At 32.0% G+C, this 9,032-nt stretch overlaps 1 non-coding gene across 1 annotated transcript; it reads right to left on the bottom strand.

Annotated features, from left to right (window-relative positions):
- Window positions 1-3,158: 3,158 nt before the first annotated feature.
- LOC148955882 (U2 spliceosomal RNA) lies at window positions 3,159-3,354 on the bottom strand. The gene has a single exon (XR_016142630.1). It is a non-coding gene; the product is annotated as a U2 spliceosomal RNA (small nuclear RNA).
- Window positions 3,355-9,032: the final 5,678 nt, after the last annotated feature.

The raw sequence follows: 9,032 nt of genomic DNA, 5'->3' as shown, positions 1-9,032 counted from the left end.
TTTTTCTAAGTAGAGTTGTTGTTAGTAATAAGTTCTTGACGCGTCTTGATTGTCAAATATAATTATTTGTTTATTTGATCCTTATATTTTTAATTTTATTTACAGTCGTATGGGCAAAACGCACGCTGCTTAAATTATAATACTGCTAAATATTAAATTTTATGCATTAGTGCTTGGTTTTTAAATTATTTTTAACATTAGTGTTAAATTAAATAATAATTGAACTTAATTGGTACTTTTATGTTAAATGAACTCTTTTATATAAAAATCATATACGAAATAGTTTCTGTTCATTTTAAATTTTGATGTTGCTCCTTACTTTCAGCTGAAAAAACTCATTTTTGTATTATTGAATTTCTGATAGTTTTTTTAAAATAATTAATTAAAAAAACTTTTCCACAAAATAGTAGTAAATGTCAAATTGTGTTCTGGCCTTGGGAAGGCATAGGGGTTTTGAGACAAACTGATGTTAGTTTCTGCTTGTTTTGAGTTTGACTTGGTTATTTATTGTAATTTCCGTTCATTTTTGATTTCATTTATTTATTAATGCTGATTTGTGGTAGTTTTTTGCTTGATAGATTATTTTATTTTATTTCTTCTCATTTTTGTTTAATTGAACTATTTAATTTTCTTATAAAAAAATATTTTTTGGAAAAAGTTTTTTTTAATTGATTTCTGCTTGTTTTATATTGACATAGTCTTTTCAGGGAAAAAGAAAATAATGTTTTAAATCTTTTCGTTTTTTTTAAGACTTTATAGTTTGGCCTGCTATTTGTATGCTGGAGAAAAACTTTCAGCAATTTTTAACAACATACACCCTTTTGAAAATCTGGACACAAATAGTACTGTTTAATTTAGTTTCATACCAGAGGTATGAAATTACCCCTGAAATGGTAATTAGTTTCACATGAAATGGTATTAGTTTCAATACCATTATTTTAATATTACATTTTAAATGCTTTATATTTCTAGAATATACCTTTATATGTAATTTTTTTTGGGCCGGAACATGGGAATAGGTTTTTTTGACATAAAATGTGTCCAGTTGAAAACCGTGCTTACAACATATCTTTTGATCATAAATACAACTGCTATTGAAAACACAACTTATTTTTTAAAAGATTTAAATTTAGATACACTATAAGGAGAAATTGATATGATTTTGTATTCTAACTAAATGGCCGAATTTAGACACCAAACTTAAAAACCCTCTTCAGTGTCCAAATATAAAAAAACAGGTTTTAACCAGAACTTAATTAAAGGGCTCTTCCAAAATTTTAATGCATAAGAATGCGCTTGTTCAGTTTTCTTGAGAATGGACACAGATTCTCCCTGGTTTATCCTGTTTTCTCTAAAAGAATATGCCTAACAAATCAAGCTTTTTCAACTGAAAGTAAGGAGCAACATTAAGACTTAAAAAAACAGAAATTATTACGAATATAATAGGGGTTGTCCCTCCTCAATACTTCGTTCTTTGCGCTTAAGTTTGACATTTTGTTCTAATTTTTTTAGAATGAATGATGAAACACAAGGGGAATTTATTTAAAAAAATTAGCATTTTTTAATTTTTAAAAAGCTTTAGCTTAATGAGTAAGTCATTGAGGAGGGGGCAACCTACCTCAATTTTGTAATAATATCTGTACGTCTATAGTTTTTAAGTTGCTCCTTACTTTCAGTTGAAAAAACAGTTTCCAGTTCAGTTGAAAATCAGTTTCAGTTGAAAATCAGTTTCCCAGTTTTCACCAAAAAGGCAAATGTAGACGCGCTGTATCTAAACCCTGTATTCAGGCAGAGGGTTTTAAGCATAGTTTAAGCGAGTTCGACAAACACCGTTTTTAGATTCACTGTCTTCAACACATTTGCCAGAATATTGAGCTACAATTGAACTAAAGTTCTGAAAGACTGGAACACAGTTTTTCAAAAACATAGTCTAAACGGCTTGTGTCCAACTCCGGGTTGGATGTGAGCTGGTTTGAAAACGGAGCTCTGGAAGTCCAAAAATCTCTATTAACATGTCTACAAATGTACGGCTATGTGTAGATTGATTGCCCTCCGTAGATGTCAAATATACTACACAAACGGCATAATTAATAGAAAAAAGATAAAGTAGAATCAATCTTTCAAAAAATCTATTAATAAGAATCGTAAAAAACAGTTTCGAAGGCATTTCAACAGTAAACTGCTTCTTATGCTTTATATCTCTGTTCTTATAAAATGATCGCAGAATTAACAACTCTATGTACAGAAGCTCAACTCTCTTATATGCTTGGAATTTTAGGCATAATTTTTCCGTAATATCTCAAACATGTAAGTTAATCAAGAAATTAATCTCTTCAAAAGGGCACAATGATTAATTTTACATGTCCCATTATTGTCTAAACAATTGAATACCTTTTCCTTTTAACTACATAATGCGTGACATATAAAAAGAGCCCAAAGGAAAAATACTTTTCTATGTGTGGGTAAAGGTCCGTACGAACAAAGTCCCTCACTATAAAATATTACGCTTTCGAGTTACCCCCATTAGATATAATCACAGGGGTCAGCCTGTCCGATGTTCATTGGAAAGAACTCACCCTATGAGCAACTTGTTCATGGTTGAGGTTTTTTTGTAGCCAAGTAAATACTGATTGAAGTCTAACATTTTTGTAATGTCTTCCAACATAAATCCGGCTGCTTTAAAAGCCATTCAGTAGATATAATTAATTAAAGAGATGCAGGAATACACAACTTTTTCACATCAATGAATCTAATCTCAAAATTATTTTTAAAAATAGCAATATTCTATATCATTTTCATAGTCAAACGTCTTAATTGTTTGATTGCAAATTTACCTTTTCGAGAAAAAAAAATCAGGGGTTTCTCACAATCTTATCAACATGACTAAATAGTCAAAGCTTTAAATTGTGAGAACCCAGCGGCCGCTTTACCGATTATAGAAATTATTTTCTCGTTAAAAAACAGAGGAGGTGTATTCTTCACTGCGACCACTAACAACCGGCCACACAACAAAGCCGTTTGAAGGCAAAAACAATCACCTCGGCAATTCTACTCGAACCTTGATTCAACGTGAGTTTCAGTAGTTAATAATTACGAACTATTTTCAAAGGAGATGGATATGGACTTATTTTAGTGCATGGACTTTGATTTCTGCTTGATAGAGGTGCGCCTATTCCGAAGATACTGCAATACCGGGCCAACTCATGGAGGGAGCGGAGCAAGCCCCGACATCCCCCCGGTTTCCAAAGATAGGTTTAATATTCTTGCTGGGCCCCATGTAGGGACCGTATTAGATATTAAAATGATAAGAACAGATACTACACATTGATCTTAGCTAAAAGATCGAGAACCGATCATTTAATGAGGATTGTCAAAGACTTTGTTAGAATAAGAGTAACAAGGTTTGTTGCAAATTTAATTTCGGCTGCAATACTCAAATAACATACAATAAACTTATCAGTACGTCGTTAGATTTCTCCAATCAGCATAAGACACTTCCCATAAGATCAAAATTTATTTAAAAATTTTATAACAAATAAATATTCGATGGGTTTTTTAACTTATTTTATGTCCCTCCCTCCATAACAGTATTCTGGACATGGCCCTGGGGGGGCGGGGGCAAAAGAGTATTCTTTAGAGTCCAGGGAGGGGAATTTCGTTGTCTTTTAAATTTCTTTAACAAATATACGCAAAAACAACAAGCCGACGTAGAATTAATCAATTTAAATGGGTGCGTAGTTAGCAAGGACAAGGGAGACATGTTTGATTTTACCATTTGTGCTTTAGTTTATAAGATATAAGAGGGTTTTAAGTGATTTACTAGACAAAAGTGTTTGAGTATAATATATATATATATATATATATATATATATATATATATATATATATATATATATATATATATATATATATATATATATATATATATATATATATATATATATATATATATATATATATATATATATATATATGGTAAAAAACTTTTTTTCCTCCTTTTTAAACTAACACTTTTTGACTTTTCAATGAAAGTAGTAAGGAATTCCATGATAATTTAGAGCTAAGACCATTAGTTTCAAGAGATAATTAATTTATCCTGTTTTTTTTCTTTACTTATCTACTATTCTTATCACTTACGAATTGAAATCTGTAAGATTTTACATTTTGCGAACACAAATTTTTCTACTTAGCCTTCAAGCAACTGTTAAAACAGGCGGAAAATACAGTATTTTCACGGCCGTCTGACTTTTTGGGCAAGGGCTTTGCCCAAATAAACTGACTTTAAAAATCAATCGTGTTTCAGATCTTCTGCGTCAGAGATATTTGGCCAATGTTGGGGTAAAATTAATAATTACTTGCCTTGTTTTAATGCATGCTACCATTATTGGCCTATTATGTTTAGGGTCAGATCCAAGTTTTTTTTTTTGGGGGGGGGGCGCAAAATTGGTTGATCAAAAAAAATTCAGGGGGGTGGGCATGAAATAGGTTGATCCGACAAGCTTACGTAATAAGCAAGCTTAATTAAAGCAAACTTGAGTTAATTAAGTAAATTACACTACTTTAGACTACGCTAGAGGGGGGGGGGGAGAGGCATTTCCTCACCCCCCTGGATCCACCACTGGTTGTGTTCTTCCCTCTCATTGTCAAAAATTCTAAATCTGACACATTTAGAATAAAATTTATTAAACCCACAGTAGACAATTCTTCTTTAAATCAGTCCACCTCACCACGGAGAACTGTCCAAATTAATGGTGAAGGAGTATTTCGTCAGTCTAAGAAAATACGAGATTTACTATAGTATGAAATATACTTGCACCTGTACCAATCGTACTCTATGCTTGCTCATAGACACGACGATGCTTTCCCACTGGTACTCCATGGCAGGTTATCGACACTACCTAGTTTATTGCATGTATTAAATCAGTAATTTTTACGAAGTGGAAGGATATACACATAGGTATGATCTTTAAAAAAGTGAAGATGGAGCATTTTAAGAAAGTGCGTTCACATTATAGTGTTATTGTAGCATTGAATGCTGACAAGGAGAATCATTTGAACTATGAAACAAGTATAAGTGGTAGTACTATCGAAAATGTATGCGTGCATTGTCATGACAGTAGGAAATTAGATTTCTTTGGAGTATCAAAACAGTTCAACTCTTATGATGGTGGATATGCGAGATTGAGGTTTCCGGAGATGATTGCACTCAAAGAGAATGCCAACATAAAAATAATAGTTGATTAAGAGGGGCATCTTCTTGCTAGTGCTTGTGGTAACATGTTACCCAGTGATAAACCTTATCGCTAGCTTTCGGGCCCTAGCATTCAACGGAATGTCAAAAAAAGACAGGCATACTTCTCTGATAATGTCATAAATCGTATCTTGTCTACGTGTCAGAACTGTTACCTTTGTAAAAATAATGTGGTAATAGACAGTGAAATTGCCGAAAAAATAAAAATGGGATTGGTAGAAAATATCCCTAAGGAATACAAAGATGAATCGATGAAAAACAAAGTGCCAGCAAACGTTACTACCATCAATGACAATTTAGTCAATGAACCTAATAATAGCAAATATGAAATGCATATTGAACATGTGGATGACCCCCAGTAAAAATGGTGTATGACTCAAAATGGAATAATGATTATTCTACTGGTTACAAACTAAGAGAAGAGAGTAAAAATCCTTTTTAATATGTTTAAGCAATAAATATCTTTAAGCTTAACCCGTCTTTATTCTTTAGAATAGTTCTATTCATTCAAGAAATTATGACAAAATTGTAAGTAAGTAACAAACCCTTTATTGATTTCACCTCTTGGATACACAATACAGAAATTTCATTTGAGAAATTATGAAAAAAATGCAAGTAAGAAACAAACTCTTTCTTGAATTCGCCTCCTGTATACACAATACAGAAATTTCATTCAAGAAATTATGACAAAATTGTAAGTAAGTAACAAACTCTTTCTTGAACTCGCCTCTTGGATACACTATACAGAAATTTCATTCAGGAAACTATGAAAAAATTGTAAGTAAGCAACAAACTCCTTCTTGAAGTCACCTCTTGGATACACAAGACAGACATTTCATTCAAGGAGTTGGGAAAAAATTGTAAGTAGGTAACAAACTCTTTCTTGAATTCGCCTCTTGGATACACAACACAGAAATTTCATTCAAGAAATTATAAAAAATTGGAAGTATATAACAAACTCCTTCTTGAATTCACCTCTTGGATACACAATACAGAAATTTCATTCAAGATTTTATGAAAAAATGGTAAGTAAGTAACACACCCATTCTTGAATTCACCTCTTGGATACACAATACAGATATTTCATTCAAGAAATTGTGAAAAAATTCTAAGTAGGTAACAAATCTTTCTTGAATTCACTCTTGGATACACAATACAAAAACTTCATTCAAGAAATTATGAAAAAATTGTATGTAAGTAACAAACTCTTTCTTGAATTCACCTCTTGGATACACAATACAGAAATTTCATTCATGGGATTATGAAAAAATTTTAAGTAAGTAACAATCTCTTTCTTGAATTCACCTATTGGATACACAATACGAAAATTTCATTCAATAAATTATGAAAAATTGTAAGTAAGTAACAAACTCTTTCTTGATTTCACCTCTTGGATACACATTACGGAAATTTTATTCAACAAATTATGAAAAATTGTAAGAAAGTCACAACTCCTTGAGGTCGACTCCTTGATATAAGGGAAAGACTAATCAGTCAAGATATTATAAAAAAATTGTCTGCACTTTTCGCCTTATTTCTTGAATTCGCCTCTTGGATACGCAGCACAGAATTAACATCCAGGAATTATGAGAAAATTGTAAGTAAAAACATCATAAAATTCAACGAATAAATTTCAAAATAAACTTTGAAACATCAACAGAATGTAACAGTGACAAGGTAAGCCACGACACAACACTAAAACAATGATATAGCCCTAAGAATTAGAGATGAAAAGGATTCCTTTTAGAGTTAGAGACATATTAAGGGAAAATTTATCAAAATTCAGTCAGACACCCACACTACTGCCAGGCTTACAAGTGGTATAATAGAGTCTAAAATCGATGGAACATAATAGACACTTTGGAACATGTCCTTATGTTCAAGGAGTTGATGTTGGAAACATTCCAGTGAAACCTTCACTGGAATGAAGGTTTCATACATTATTATACACTATTAACATCACTGAACAACTTTGGACATTTTGAATTTGTTCCATAGAACAATTCATCATGTTCTCTCTTGATACTATAGTTACTCTCTTCTCTTAGTTCGTAACCAGTGGAATAATTATTATTCCATTTTGAGTCATACACAATTTATACTGGGGAGCCATCCGCATGTTCAATATGCATTTGATATTTGCTATTATTAGGTTCATTTACTTTATTGTAAATGATGGTAGTAACGTTTGCTGGCACTTTGTTTTTCATCGATTCATCTTTATATTCCTTAGTGATATTTTCTACCAACGCCCTTTTTATTTTTCCGGCAATTTCACTGTCTATTACCACATTATTTTTACAAAGGTAACAGTTCAGGCACGTAGTCAATATATAGTCTATGATATTAGTAGTAGAGTATGCCTGTCTTCTTTTGTTGAATGGTAATACCCGAAAGCTGACGATAGGGTTTAACACTTGGTAACATTTTACCACAAGCACTAGCAAGAATATGCCCCTCTTCATCAACTATTATTTTTATGTTGGCATCCTCTTTGAGTGCAATCATCTCCAGAGATCTCAATCTCGCATATCCAGCATCAAAAGAGTTGAATTGTTTTGGTACTCCAAAGAAATTTAATTCCTTACTGTCATGACACTGCAGGCATACGTTTTTGATAGTGCTACCACTTGTACCTGTTTCATAGTTCAAATACTTCTCCTTGTCAGCATTCAATGCTAAAATAACACTATCATGTGAACACACTTTCTTAAAATGCTCCATCTTCACTTTTTTAAAGATAAAACATATGTGTTTATCCTTCCACTGCGTAAAAACTACTGATTTAATACATTCAATAAACTAGGTAGTGTCGATAACCTGCCATAGGGTACCAGTGGGAAATCTGCATCGTGTCTATGAGCAAGCATAGAGTACGATTGGTACAGGCGCAAGCATATTTTATGTCATTTTAAGATACGTAAAAAAGTTATATAATTTCTAAGTCCAAAAAAATTAAATCCATAAAAAAAGTACTCTTATAATCATTATCATTCTAATAATAAAAGTCATGACTAATATTTCTATATCATTTTGATTTGAAATTGGAAAATAGTGGATGATATTTTTTTATGTTTTAAGTATGTTTTTTGTCATTCTAAGACATGTAAAAAAAAGTTGAGTAAATCTAAGTCCAAAAAAAATTCAGTCCGAAAAAAGTGGTACTACAAACATTATTTTTCCAATAGTAAAAGTCACGAGTAACATACTTATATCATTCCCATGTTGAATTTCAAAAATATTAAATGTAAATTTCTTATGATTTATCTATATTTCATGTCATTCTAAGACATCTAAAAAAAAGTTGAAAAAAATGTTACCCTGTTAAAAAAATTAAAAAAAAGTTAAAAAAAAACCTCAAAAAAAAGTAAAAAACAAGGGGGGAGGGCCCAAAAAGTTGGAGAGAGGGGGCCCCTTGGGAGTTGGGGAGAGGGGGCCCTTGGAGGTTGAGGTCCTTGGTGGTTTGTGGTTGCGGTCCTTGATGGTTCAAACCCATAATCATCTCACAAGTTGATTTCTAAGGATTTCTTAGAATTTCTTTATTAAAATTCTTTTCTTGGTATCTACATCTTTATTAGTTTCAACTTTGAACGCTTTCTAACGTTCAAAACCAGATTATGCAAGAGTGCCTTAGGGGAATAGCCTAGATAAAGTTCGCTAGAGCTCAATAGAGAATGACCTAGATAAAGTGTGTTCAACCAAAATAGAGAATGACCTAGATAAAGGTCTTTATACCTCAAGAGTGCCCTAGGGGATGACCTAGATAAAGTTGGTTCGACTT

The sequence above is a fragment of the Artemia sp. Qi Xiang Cuo genome, chromosome 1 (genome assembly GCF_049724085.1).
Source record: "Artemia sp. Qi Xiang Cuo chromosome 1, ASM4972408v1, whole genome shotgun sequence".
Lineage (NCBI taxonomy): Eukaryota > Metazoa > Arthropoda > Branchiopoda > Anostraca > Artemiidae > Artemia > Artemia sp. Qi Xiang Cuo.
This window is presented reverse-complemented; position numbering and strand designations above follow the sequence as displayed.